Raw genomic sequence first — 14547 nt, 5'->3', positions numbered from 1 at the left:
ATTTCTAAAGACCTAAACTGGAATTTTTACTTGCATTTTCTAGCTCTCCAAACATATATGATCTTACAAAGACAGAGTCTGCTCTTGAGTGACACACATTGTTCCTTGGAAATATTACGCTACTATCTCCATATATATACTAAGTATAAGTTCATACAGTCACATGTTGACACTGGACTGCTCTGAAACTTGTCAATTTAGTTTGTGGTGCATTTTGATGTGAAAATTTTGTCTCAGTAGTTGCCATTTGGTACTCAATGTGCAAGCTGTTAACTTTCAATGTTGACTGCTTCCTGACTATCCTTTCTGGCCAAAACCCTGTTGTGGCACTAAATAATGCCTCCTAGACCCAATCAACCATGAGTACCAAGGTACCATTATATAACAATGCAATAGGCTTAAATAATGCATACCATACTATTTGTTACTACACTATAGGCTATTTCATCCTATCTCTATCACTATTCATTTTTCACTGACACATTCTTCTCCTTTTCTCTTTTATTGCTTTCTCTGGTGTTTCTGTATCAGTTGCTCTTGTGTCTGCCTGGTAGCCTTTGTCAACTAGGGCACGGGCTTGGGAGTCCATCCTTATCAGGACAATGGGACTTAAAAATGGAAGTCAATGGGAAGCATCTGTGAAAGGTTTTTCTCTAATAAACTTGAGATTCCCAGGGGAAAATGCCACCTTTTCTGTGTTGGACATGGACTTGACTGCAAATGACACCTGGAACTTCTACCTTCATCTTCCAGTTACAACAGAAGAAATTACAAGTTCAAAAATCAGAGTACAAAAATCAGAAACATCTGGGCCTTCTATCGCTAATCTTGAAACTTCCCCTATTCTGAGCTGTGCATCATTTGAAATAAAAAATGCCCTTGTTGTTTAAACCACTTGTAATTAGTAGTCTTACAGTTGAAATTCTTTGCTCTCTCATGCATGGTGTTTGTACACATTCTCCTCTCTTCCTTCACTCACTGAGTGTTCATGAAGGGCTCACTATGTGTTGGAAAACCAGGCTAGACCTTGGGAAAGCAGAATACAGTAAAAGATTGTTCTGTTCCAGATCTCACGCAGGGTGAACATATTAACAGACCATACTACAAGTACAGGAGAGAAAACAGTCAAGAGTGCAGAACTACGAGTCAAGTCTGTGGCACATTCAGGGGAGAAAAGGTATCCAGAGGCCTTACTTCAGGAAATGCTTCCCACCATGCTCCCCTGTTTCTTTTTCTATACTTTTCTACCTTTCCAAAAGCAACAGGAACCAAAACACAAAATTCTCTACAACCAAAAATGACTTCCCATGGAAAATCTCTTATAGAGCTCATCTGAAACATTAGTTTTGGAAGTTTCTGGGTGTTTGATTAATATTAAGGATTGATATATAAAGACATAAATGCTTATAAAAGATTGATCAATAAAAAGCAGTAAGTCAAAAAATTTATCTTCACATTTGAAAATATCTTACCCTCATTTAAATTTTAAATAATACTCGGAATTTTTAAAATATATTTTATATTAGGCAATATGCGACATCATCTTACACTGTAAGCAATAAACAAAATTAAAAAGTGGCTATAACTGTTTAAAAATGCAAAGAAAAAAGACTGCATATTAAGCCTAACATACAATATTTATACGAGGCCGGTTCTAATATTGATAATACAGTTTTCTTCTCTTTGTGCCAGATTTTCTTCAATGTGGTTATTTCAGAAAAATACAAATGTGTTCTGTTCATACTTACAGCTACTCTTGAGACCAACTATAATAACATTATTATAAAAAATACATTAGATTTCTAGCTTCTTTAGTGAATCAGAAAGTTTCTTATTTTAAAAATGGTGTTTCCTTCACATAAAATACTAGAAAAGAGTATATAATTATTCTTTGAAGAATTACTGCTATGTACCAGATATATTTACTTTTTCATACTTTAGCTACTGCCATATTTATGCCCTTATTACATTTAAAATAAATGTTACATTGTTAAATGTTAGGGTATTTTTGTTTGTTTGCTTGCTTGATACCAAAGATTAAACTCAGGACCTCATGCTTGCTAGGCAGGTATTATGCTGCGAAGCTATATCTCTGGCCCTATGGGTTATTATTTTTAATTTTTTGAATATTTTTTATTTTTTGGTGCTAAGGACGAAACCCAGGGCTTTCAGCCTGCTAGACAAGCATTCTACCACTGAGCTAAATCCCCAGCCCCCCTAGGGTTTATTTTTAATCAGCTTTAGATGGTAAGTTGTCAGATAAAATAAAATTAACCAATGGTGTTTCCTTTATTCACAAATATCAAAGTACACATGGATACAACTGAATGTGCAGTCCCCAAATTGGATGGCCAGCTGTTTTCAGTAAAAGAATAGCCATTTCTGTTCGGTTTCATGTGAGCAAAGGAACTGGGGCAGCCTCCTCTGTGAACTGTGAAAAGGTAGGAAATATCTTGTCATACTTCTCTGCCTCTCAGTTTTCCAATAATTCTGACCACTAAAAGACTATGTGCATGCAAATTTTAAAAATAATAGTAACATGTGAAACACTGGGATGAAAACTGTTAGATTTTCTTACATTCCATCCTTCCACCTAGTTGCACTTTTTAAAATTTCATTCTATGTTGTTCTTGGGGCCCAAGTATGTGTTTGGCTAAATTTACACTGATTTCTCACTGACAGATGTGAAATGTTGCAACTTAAGTGAATCAAAACCTTCACTTTAATAATCAAAAGCCTCACTACAACTTTGAGTATAAATAAAAAGGAAAACTTTTAAGATTAAAAGCATCTATAAAACTGGTACTATATAAGGATAATATTAGAACTAACTGTGAAAAAAAGAAAAAGAACTGACTCAACTAAAAGGAGAGCAGGGAGGAATACCAGTCAGCATAGACTAGGTGAAAGTAGGTAGGTCAAGCGAAAGGGATCTTAATAGCCCTCACAGTAGTCTCCTCTTTCCTTTTCTCCCTCCTTCCCTTCCTCCCTTCTCTTTCTTCTTTCCTTCCCTCTATCCTTTTACCCCCACCCCATGCTAGAAACAGAAGCCAAAGCCTTGCAAAGCTAGGCAAGCACACCTATAGTGAGCTACATCCCCATCCCTGTCTTTTTCCAGTACTGGGAATTGAAGCCAGGGCTCTTCTTAATTATGAAATGATTAGCTGTCTGTTTAGATGAGAAGTGGTAAACTCAAATGCCTCCAGGCAAGTAACTAAATTAAGCGATGTCAGAGGAGGCAGGGAAAACAGGGAGTCAGAGAGCAGCAGTACAGTGGAAAAATCAAGACACCATCTACCTGCAAGGGACAGCTGTTCCTCGGCTTCCACCCAGCATGGCCATGAAGCAACGTAGGCTGCCTGCAGTCAGACCTCCTTAATGTGAAACTGCCTGGCTTTTACCTGTTGGCAACTTTATTTTTTCAAGAACGCTATGTGAGACAACACAGTACAAGCCAAATAAAACAATAAAGTGCAGGCAAGCTATTTTGCTTCAATTACCTTTCAAAACTTCAAGTTTAAATTTCACACTTTTCTAAAATCTGTAGAAATATGGTTAGATGGATGTGGAAAGGTGATGTTCCTTCTACTATTAATTCTTGAAGTCATGTTTTGGAGTTATAAATGAAGAAACAATGCAGGGCTTATATAAGAAAATTCATAGAGTTCCAAGAATTGATAAAACCCTAAAATTAGCCTGCAAAAAGCAAAGTTTAATTTAAACCTGTATTATGACATTCAACTAATTTTTATTTTTGAGACAGGGTATCATTATGTAGTCCTGGTTGGTTTTGAACTTACTAGTCCAGGCTGGCCTCAAACTCAAGGACATCATCCTGCCTCAGCCTCCCAAATGCTGGTATTACAAGTATGCACCACCACACCAGGCCAGCCCTATAAAAGTATATTTTAATCTGTTTCAAAAATACAAGAAAGTCACAAGTTAATTTTTTTTGCACATAGGTGGCCTTATTTATCAGTATAAAAGTGAGTTGTTGTCGCCTGAAGATAAATTCTGGGCATCATTCTCTGGTGAAGCATTCTACCATTGAACAACCACATTACCTTCAGTGCTATATTCCCCCACTTCATACTGAGGACTGAACCCAGGGTTTTCTCACTGACTTACATCCCCAGCCCTTTTTTACTTTGAGACAAGATCTCACTAAGTCACCCAGGCAGGGCTCCAACTACCAATCCTTTTGCCTCAGCCTTATAGAGTGCTAGAATTAGAGGCACTGGCTACTGGGCCAGCTAAAGATGGTGTTTCTATATCTGGCCATAAAAACATAACTACATCACCTCATACTCTTTTTAAATAGAGTTAAACAATACATTTGAAAATTAGTTACAACTTATGATATTAATCTTATAGTAATAATAATCAGTAACCCCATTAAACCAAAATTTTCATGATTAGTTAAAATTATAACAAAAATAAAGTATGATGCTATAACTGAAAAAATTGGTTATTTATTCACCATACTTCAGTATGATTGCAGTAACAGCACATGCAAAGCAAAAGAAATTTTGTTTAGGTTTTAGCCTAACTCAGTTGCTTATAACTATACTAGGTATCTGCTGCTGTGTAATAAACCATACCCAACTTACAAGTTTAAAACAACAATTGCTTATGGTTCCATAGTTTCTATAGATGAGGAATCTGATAGTAGCCAGGAATCTAGCTGGGTAGTTCAGGCTCAGGACTTCTCAGCTACAATCAAGGTGTCAGCTGACGCTGGTGCTGTCTGAAGATCCAATCACATTCATGGCAGCATGAGGGGGAATCTGCAATCCCTCATCATGTGGGCTTCTCCATGAGCCATTCATGATGAGGCTTCCTGCAGAGTGACTGATCTAGAAGAGAGGACCCAAGACAACAGTCAAGAATGGTGTAGTCTAACCCCAGAAGTGGCATGCCATCACTTCTGCTATAACTCACTGGCACAGTGGGAGAAGATAATACCCAACAATGGGAATGATCCATGACAGCATCCCTGAAGGCCACCAGGGAGACTACCAAAGAAATGTTGCTCCTTACCAACATCTAGGAGACAACATCCATATGTAACAATGACTCATTTTAGCTGTAACTTGAGCTAAGTAACTGACATTTCCAATTTGCAGGTAGCAGTAAGGAAAGCATGCAGAGAGAATTTGTATATTACAAAAAAATTTCATGTTATATTTCTCATACTCACAAATGTCATCTTTTCAAACACATCATTTTCACCTCGCTTTTCTTCTCGCAGTCTTTAACACCACTGGTTTAGCCCTAACATGTAAGTTGAGTGTTTGAAAACTTAAGAGTTAACATACTTACATTTGCTTTGAAGATTAAACAATTTTGGCTCCTTTAAAAAGCTAAGTGAGTCAAAAAGATGGTGGACGTGAAGTTAGTGGGATTTCAGTTAGAAATTACAATCAGCTGGGGTGGACAGTGCATTTACAGAAATCAATTTTTTTAAAGAGGCAGCTTCAAAGCATGATAAGGAAAAGTCAAGAAGTGGAGATCAGAAAACGAGAAAGTAAAAAGAAGACTTATGATCAGTCTTGAAAGACAATAGGAGAAAATTTACTATATTTTTAGTTCCCAGCCCTAAATGTACTAATTTAGCATTTACTGATACTCAGATGAATAAAGCAAAATTATAGAGGGTCTTGAGTACCTTTAAAAATAAAGAAAATACATTAACTAGAATTAGAGCTTTATAAAATATGTTTTTTGTATCTAGGTTTTTAAAACTTTGTTTTTATATGCTTTACATAGCATTGTAACTACAGTTTTAGTTTCACTCTACCTATAATTTTATATTGGTTTGCTGTCTGTCTTTTTAAGACAGGGTCTCACTATGTAATTTGGGCTGACCTTGAACTCAAAGTGATCCTCCTGCTTCAGCCTCCCAAGTGCTGGGATTACAGGTGTGTACCACCATGCCCAGTTTACATTCTGTTTTTTAAAAACAGGAGAAATACATATTTTACTATTCAAACTCTACTGGTATTAATTCTTGGCTTCAACCCAGGGCTAGTGTCTGTCTTCAACCAACTGAAACAGATGGAGAAAGCCAGACAGCACAAGGTTACAGGACTCAAATGAAATTCTCTACAAGAGAATGTTGTCTAATATCCCACTAGTAAATATGCTACTTTACTCCATCAGTCTCCCACATTAGGACATTTAATTGGCTTTTGATTTGGTTGTCTGCTATTTTAATGAATAATGAACCTCTTTTGCATTCAGATTATATATTTAGCTATTGTTATGTGTCTAATGACCCAAAACTCAGCAGCTGAAAACATCATTATTATCTCACTTTCAGTAGATCAGGAATCCAACCACAGCTTAGCTGGGTAGTTTGGTCTCAGAGTCTCTCATGAAGATCCCATCAGGCTCTCAGCTGACGGGCCTGACTCAGGAGGATTTGCTTTCAAACTCTTCCCTGTGGTTGCCAGAAAGCCTCAATTTCTAACTGGCTTTTGGAACCTCAAGGCTGCCAAAGTACCCTCAAGACATGGCAGTTGGTGTCCCCTACAGCAAGTGACCTGAAAAGGAGGGAAAGAGAGAGCACTTGTGCATGTTCTCCCTATGCTTCCAAGACAGAAGCTCTTTTACAAACTACTCTAAATAATGACAAATCTGACTTCTGCTGGTTACACAAACCAACCCTAGCACGATGTGGGAGAGAGACCACACAAGGATATGAATACTAGACTACAAGATCCAAAATCTTGGAGGCTGGTTACTTCAGGCAGTTTACACATACATGGATATACTCACAGATTTCATCTAAGGGAGAGAAAGATTACATTTTAACTCCAGAAGTGTAATTACTGAGGGGAAGGCTGTTGACATTCATTGGGGCTTTTGATATTTTTAGTTAACATGAAATTACTGTTTCTCTTGGTCTAAATAAATCAAGTATAGGTAATTCTATATAAGCCATCCTAATATATATTGCAATACTATTTCCCCAAGAGGTTGTATCAGTATGTATCCCTATCAACAATATATGAAATAAGACTAACAACTGGCCACATACATCGCAGATCTTATATCAAATAAGTTATTGCTAGAAACTGAATTACTTTTCCCCAAATGGTATTTTCAGCAGCATATTCCTTAACTTATTGAACAGTGTAGTTATACTGATTAATAAATACAAATATTACATATTTTGTGACCACAGTGTTACTATTGGGGCAAGGGAGGTAATGCTGAGGATCAAACCCAGGGCCCAGGATCAAGCATGCTAGACAAAACCTCTACCACTGAGCTATGTACTCCATCTTTCTCACCAAATACCCACAAAGCACAGACATAGTACTTCAAAGTTGGTGCTAGCCAAGAGAAATGTAATCCACATAATGTAAAATTTTAAAGCAACAACATTTAAAAGATAAAATTAAATGATTTTATGCAATCTTAACACCATATATCTGAAATAGTATTTGGAAAGGTCTGGAAATGCAGGCTATGGCTTTAGATAAATGAATTGAGCTATCTTGCATTATTTTTATTCTAAATCTTGGACTCCAGTTTGTGTTTTGCATTTGAAAGTTGTCTCAAAGTTACTAAATTTTCATCAGGAATGCTCAATCTGACTAAGATGCAGTGCCACAAGTCTGTAATCCCAGCCACTCAGGAAGATAAGTCGAAGTCTTTTAAAGGAATTTATGTTTACCCTTTAACAAGACTAGGCCAATGAAGGGTGGTCTCTTGCAGATTCCTAAATTGTCCTCAAGACACCTTTTCTATTGTCCTGACTTCTTTTTAATGCTAATCTTTTTAGCAATATTTGCTCCAATTTTACAGGTGTTTCCTTTCTAATAAATGATAAATTTTTTAAATGGGCTTTTTGTTCTTGATTCCAAATGTAAACCTGTCTAAACACAGTCAGAAGGGCACATGCCATGGCCTGAATGTTGAGCTACTCTTAAGTTTCTTCTACTAAATTAATTAGTCCACCAGTTTCATTTTTGGTCTCCTGCAGTCTCAGGAACTGACATATTTTCTATCAGAACATAATACATGTGGCCTCACATCCAACTGCCAGTGTTATCCTTGTTTCCCATTGAAACCTCCTGTGCCTGGTCATTACTCTTGAATTTATAACAGCATTTTGGTCTTCTGAGCTTTGACCAGAATCTCCCATGCTTTCCAGGGTTTCAACAGTCATCATCTCCAAACTTTTCCAAATTTATCCCATGAACCACTTCCAAAGTCTTGGAGTCACCTCATGTTCCTTATAAAAAGTTAATTACTGCTTCCTAAGCATTCTATACTATTCAGGCTACTGATATTTGCACAAAGGATATGGTCAGGTATTCACAGTTAACAGTCCAATTCCCAGTTCCAAAATCTGCCTTAGACAGTTTCCCATTCCTGAACACAATTCCCAACACAACTTACACAAGAAGCTTATTTTGGTTCACAGTTTTAGAAGTCTTGGTCCTTGGCCTGTGGGCTCTAAGGCAGAAATGGCACTAGGAAAGCGTTAGGCAAATGAAAACTGTTTACATCATGGTGGTCATGAAGCAGAGAGCAAAGAGAGAAGTCAGAGAGGGAAATACAACCTTCCTGGTCATTCCCCCAGTGAACAACCCCTTCTGACCAGGACTCACCTCTGAAGAGCATGTTAGTTGTGATCCAATCACCTTCCAAAAGCCCTGCCTTTGAGCACATGAAAACCTTGGGAGACTCTAGATCTAAACCACAATAATAATCTTTAATATAATACTACTGAAATCTCCTGCCCAACATTTGTCAAGCTGCCTGATGTCCTTTATACTTATCTGCATCAATTTTTCTATCTTAAGGCCCTAGAGGAAAGATGTTAGCCAACTTATTTTATTTTACCTTAAAATTCCCTATTTACTATAAAGGTCAATGGTGTTTCTTATGCTGAAGTTTATCGGTAGGACTTTGGGTAATAGAGCATGGGCACCAGGGCCTCTGAACATTTTGGATTTGCAGCAACAGGGATCAGCTACCAACAGGGTCCAATCATACTGCATGAGAATATCTTTGATCTCTTTCTTGGAAGCCTCATCCACATATTTCTGGTCACAGACCACCAGGGCTTTAGAGATGGACTATTAGATAGCATAAATCTGGGCCACAGGACCGCCATCCTTCACATGGACATAGATGTCAACACCAGCATTCTGTTCCTTGCCTAGCAGCAGAACAGGCTCCAGTAACTTGTACTGTAGCATGTGCAGCTCGATTATCTCCAGGGGATGCCCACTGATGCGGCCACTGCCCCGTTTGCAGTGTGCCATGACGGTAGCTGTCTTCTTAGACCGAAGACTTGCATGGACTGCAGTGGGCCCTTAGACGGCCTGCTTACTAGCATAGACCAGCGGTCTTCACCACGTGGTGCCACAACCAGAAAAGGGCTATTTTATTTTATACACTAACAACATAAACACACAGAAGTGCCTCACATACTTAGTGAAGATTATTAACGACTAGCTTTGTATGTAGGAAATGATTATATTTTATTGTTCCATAGTTCAAATTAGTTTTAAAGTGTAAAAATAAAATTCAGAAGCATTTATTACTAACTTGCAAACTGATTGTAGAAAATTATAAATTAGATAACCAGCAAATAAAAAAAGTTATAATTTAAATGTTTTGTTCAACCCATTTGGTCTCTATCCCCAAACAACAGAACATTTCTTTTCACTTTATTCTTTTTACACTAACATCTAAATATATACAAAAGTATTTGTAAAAATGTTAATATCAAATAAATGTGACACACATTATGAACAATACCACATCTTTTACCTTTATATTTCTGTATTTTATGACCCCTCCAAGATAGAAGTGATTATAAAAAGTTCAGAAATCAACATTTATATATGTACAGTAAATATAGTAGTCTGTAGTATTTTTTTAAAAATTATTTTGTTCCTGAGGTAAAGTCTTGCTATATGTTACCTAATCTGTTCTTGAACAAATAGCCCTTTTGCCTCAGCCTCCCAAATGGTTGGGACTACAGTCATGCATCACCATGAATTTTTAATTAATAGATACTAGTTTCCTTTTCACTATCAATTCTTACTGTAAATCCAAGGTCCCAAACTCTTACCTAGACTTTTACCACTAATATTTGGGAATTTAAAAATTAATAACTTTGAAAGTTGCTTGGAGAGTAGTCTTTAGATGTTTTTACATCACCTTTTTAAAAAAATTATTGCTTCCTAACTAAGCCATTCTACACTATTCAGGTTACTGATATTTGCACAAGTAGCATAAAAATAATACTTTCAAAACTTCTGAATTTTAAAGTTCTCTTCTTCTTTTCCATCTAAGATAGAAAACAATCAGTTTGGCTAGCTCTGTCTTGATTCCTCCCTTCCACTGTCTACTTAATGTAATACAATTAAAGATTTCCACAGTGTCCACATTTGCTAACCCCTGTGGGGAATACTCATTCTTGGCCACAACCAGGTCATCTCCTAACTACTACTGAGCTGGGCATAAATCAGGCTATAGAGAAAAAAGGGTCACACGTGGAAATCAGTTATCTGGGATTAAAGATAGTGGTATCTGCCAAGACTTTCAGAAATTACAAAGAGTTTAGAATGATGTCTTATATACTATCCTTTCTCACAGTATAAAAAGAAAATATCTGGCAAGTGTTTAAGTATTTGTCAAACAGTTTTACCATAAAGTGTTGTGGGACTAGAATGAAGCCTCTAACATTTTTATGTCAGCTTTTGCATCTATAATATGGCACACTGATAATTAAAAAGGTATAGATAACATAATTGAAGGTATTCCTCTCTGCCAAGCTGAAAACAGCCACAAGTTTACTACCAAGATGCATCCTTTTGTAATGCTCCCAAAATGAACACTTAAAACTTACTTTTCAGCCTAGACGTGAAAGGCCATTCCACAAAACACTGCATGATTCCTCCTCTCTTATACTTCCAGCTAGACTAACACTCTCAACTCAGGCCATATTCTTTTTTGTGGCCACCTCCACACTGAAGGTCACTGGAAGTGTTCCTACAGAGAGCTGGGTGGCTTCCAACAACAAACAGGGCTAGGAAAGGCTGCGTAGTGGGGAAGGGCAAGGCCTGCAACCTCAGGAGGTACCTCCCAGCTGCTGAACAACAGTAGAGGAGCCCAGTGCTACACAACCTGTTTCTGCTGCCTAGCCCTTCATCAGCAAAGGTTCCTTGGACACCTTCCATCTCTCAAAAGAAGACAATTCTTGGAAACAGTAAGAGACCTGACACGTCAACCAAACAGTTCTGCAAAGTGGGAAAGAGTAGCAAAGAAGAAGAAAAAAAAAGACAACCAATCTGAAAATTTCACATCAGCCTTCGCTAAGAGCAGTGAAAAAGATTAAGAAATAGCTTATCTTCAAAATGAGATAAATGTTATCATTATATAGTAGTATTTTAGTTCACAATAGTATCAAATGATAGGTAATATTTGACTATCACAGTATAATGACATCATTTATACAGAGATGCACACCAAAAAACCAAAGCACCATTTCATTGGCAATCAGGAACCAATTTCCTTTGGTTATCAGTAAAATGTTTTGAAATCTTTACAAAGAAAGACTTTTAGAAATTTTATTTTTTAAATAAGAAAACTCAGATAATGCCCATTTGCTGCCCTCTTCTATTGTACACTTATTTTGCTTTTTATACATAAAACATTTTCTATTGCCTTTAAATATAGTTTATTCTTCTGCTTCTCAGTTTAAAACTATATTTCTAAAGCTGTCTAATCAAACATTGTACCACTAATACTAAGAATAATACTGAATAAATTGGCCCCATTAATCTTTATCTTTAGAAACCATTAATAATTAAATAGATTATTTGGAGATAAATCCTCTATTTTCACTGATTTGGATGTGAATGATGGCTTCTTCTATGCCTTACTACATAACAATTCCTCTTCCTTCTGAGAAATCTATGCAGTAATCTCATCTGGGAGCCTCTGGGTCTCAAGCCTCTAACTACTGTTGAAATAATTTATAGTGGGAATTCTGTGTGAGATCCAGATTACAGAAAGAAACTGGAATGGGATTCCTAAATCAGATCTTATTTATTAACTCTTAATAATTTCAACCAGACTCAACAAAAGGGCAGGATGAAAAGGTTATCTCTGGCCACCTGCCTGACAGTTTATCTGTATTATTGTCACTCAAAGGTCCTTCACACCATTTTGAAATACTCATGTCACAATCTGTGACATGTCCCTCTGACATAGCAAAAAACTTACTGGATCATCTCATATACTTTCCTGAGATAACCAGTTTGTGATTTAAAACAGTGTATTAGTTTCTTTAGTCAACATGTATCAAACAAGATGAACCCATTTTGAAAACCAAATCCTAGATTCCAAAGAATGAATTTTAATGTATATAATCTGAACCATTCTAAGCACAATGGCTTTCTCCATCTGGTTTCCTACAATTTTATTTCTATTTTGTCTCCAGTATGGTCACCACTCTAAGAACCAAATTAAACACAACTGTGGGACAGTATATACCTGTTTCTGTTCTTCCTCAGCACTTTTTCAGAAATTATTTCGTGGAGCTATATGGGATACTAGTTAACATGGGCTTTAGAGTCAGATAAATTTAGACCCAAATTCTTGTCTAAATTATATAAATTCAGGCATTTTCTCTAAGTCACACTTTTCTTCTTTATTTAACAGGGAGAGTCGTATGTACCCAAAAGCAGCTGTACTCAAAATGAGATCATATATCAGAAGCACAGGGTACAGGAAAAGGTATATATTTATTGCTCAATGCATAACAGAGAGTAGACAGCTAGACAGACAGCCAGATAAATACAGAAGCGAAGGAAAACACACTAATTCTATCACCACAGTAATACGAACATCTATTTCTTTGTATTTTATGCACGAATAAAACATATTTTACATCATAATTGTGAAGTAGTTTTATCAATTTTCTATAATTTCATATGATCATGTGGGGACTGTAATTACCCTTTTACTTTGTGACATGAGATTCCATTAAGTAGAGTACTACAATTTAACCACTAAATTTCTGCCAAGTATTTGAGAAATTTTCCTATTGCATAGGTTCAATAGCATTTTCATAAATATAGTTTTTCATTCATTGAGACTCTTTCCTTAAGATGAATTTCCAAAACAGATTTTTTAGGTAAAGCACAAATTCGTTCATCACTTAGTTTTGTCAAACTGCCTTGCATGGGTTTATGCAATTTGTAGGTCCTCCTCCAATGGCACAAACTTTTCTTTTACTGAAAAGGGTCTTGCTGGTTTGTTTTGTTTTTGTTTTTAAGGGAGTTTTTGTTTTCTTCTTTGAGGGTTTGTTGTTGTTGTTGTTCTGTTTTTTTTGAGACAGGATCTCACTTTCTAATTCAGTCTAGCCCTAAACTTTGACTGTGGAGCCCCAGCTGGCCTTCAACTTGCAGTGATCCTCCTGCCTCAGCCTTCTGAGTGCTGAAATTACGGGCATGCACCATCACCCTCAGCTAAGGATCTTGCTGTTTTGTTCATTCTGGCCTTAATGTCTTTCAGAATTCCATGCAGCTCAATTTACAAGTACATTGCCACTATGCCTGCCTAAATATCATAAACATTATAATGTTCTCTTTAAGATCCAATATTAGTCTTCCATTTGCTAAGTACTTACCATATGTCAAGCACTAAGCACTTTACATACGTATTACTTCATTATCCCTATAACACATCTCAGGAGTAACTACTGTTATCCTCTTTTGCAGATGAAGAAGGTTCAGGATCAAAAAATTTGAAAGTCCTGTCCAAGGTCACATAGCAGCTGAGTGATAGTACTTGGACTCAAATTCAGATGCCATCTAATGCCACAGTGCTCTTACACACTTAGCTATATTGCTGCCTCACTCCCCTACCCCATAATAGTAGATGGAAAAAGGTATTTTATTAATGCTTCAACAAATGCAATTTGTTGACTGCTATAAAGGCAGATTATTTTTATGAGTTAAAAAACAAAAAACTAAAAACCTCCATTCTCTTCTGTTACTTGTTCATAAGCAACTTCTATAAAGTAGGGGGGGGTATGATTCCCTGCATATTTCTTATTTGGGTGTGTTAGCACAGCCTTTTTTGCAAAACGATCTGTTCCCACCTGGTGATTTCACTGAGATTCCAATTCTCAGAGAAAGTGACTCTTTCCAGCCCCGTAGGAATGGAAAACACATTTTCTTAGTTATGTCTATGTCTTCACTCATGTCTGTGGTGTGGCTCTTTGCTGTCTTGAAATGCTCTATCATGAATGAGAGCACAGAGCCAATGACCCCTTTGAGGGCCGCAGACCACAATAATCTTTGTAACTGAACAAATTTACCAAGGTCTTTGAAACTCAATCCCACTGCCCCATGCCCTGCTGCACCCTTTCTCTCCCTCTCTTTGAATTTCCCTTCTGCTGCGATAAAGACTGAAACATATAGATATTTTGCTATCTTTAAAAACTGATCTGCAGTTTACCAAGTTTAAAAATTGATTTACCACTAATAAATTTTCCAGTATGCTCCC

At 36.7% G+C, this 14547-nt stretch overlaps 1 long non-coding RNA gene and 1 pseudogene across 2 annotated transcripts in view; both read right to left on the bottom strand.

The window, feature by feature from the left end:
* LOC134473497 (uncharacterized) overlaps nucleotides 1–14547 on the bottom strand; it is a 48194-nt gene that overhangs the window by 21877 nt on the left and 11770 nt on the right. For both annotated transcript variants that reach the window (XR_010043745.1, XR_010043744.1), the window contains exon 3: nucleotides 3801–4856. This is a non-coding gene — a long non-coding RNA (uncharacterized LOC134473497). The remainder of the gene's footprint in view (nucleotides 1–3800; nucleotides 4857–14547) is intronic.
* Nucleotides 4863–14545, bottom strand: LOC134473496 (small ribosomal subunit protein uS9-like; annotated as a pseudogene).

The sequence above is a fragment of the Cavia porcellus genome, unplaced genomic scaffold (genome assembly GCF_034190915.1).
Source record: "Cavia porcellus strain 051 isolate PalLab524CR breed Dunkin Hartley unplaced genomic scaffold, mCavPor4.1 scaffold_27, whole genome shotgun sequence".
Classification (NCBI taxonomy): Eukaryota; Metazoa; Chordata; class Mammalia; order Rodentia; family Caviidae; genus Cavia; species Cavia porcellus.
The sequence above is the reverse complement of the archived record's forward strand: the minus strand, read 5'-3'. Positions and strand labels throughout refer to the sequence as shown.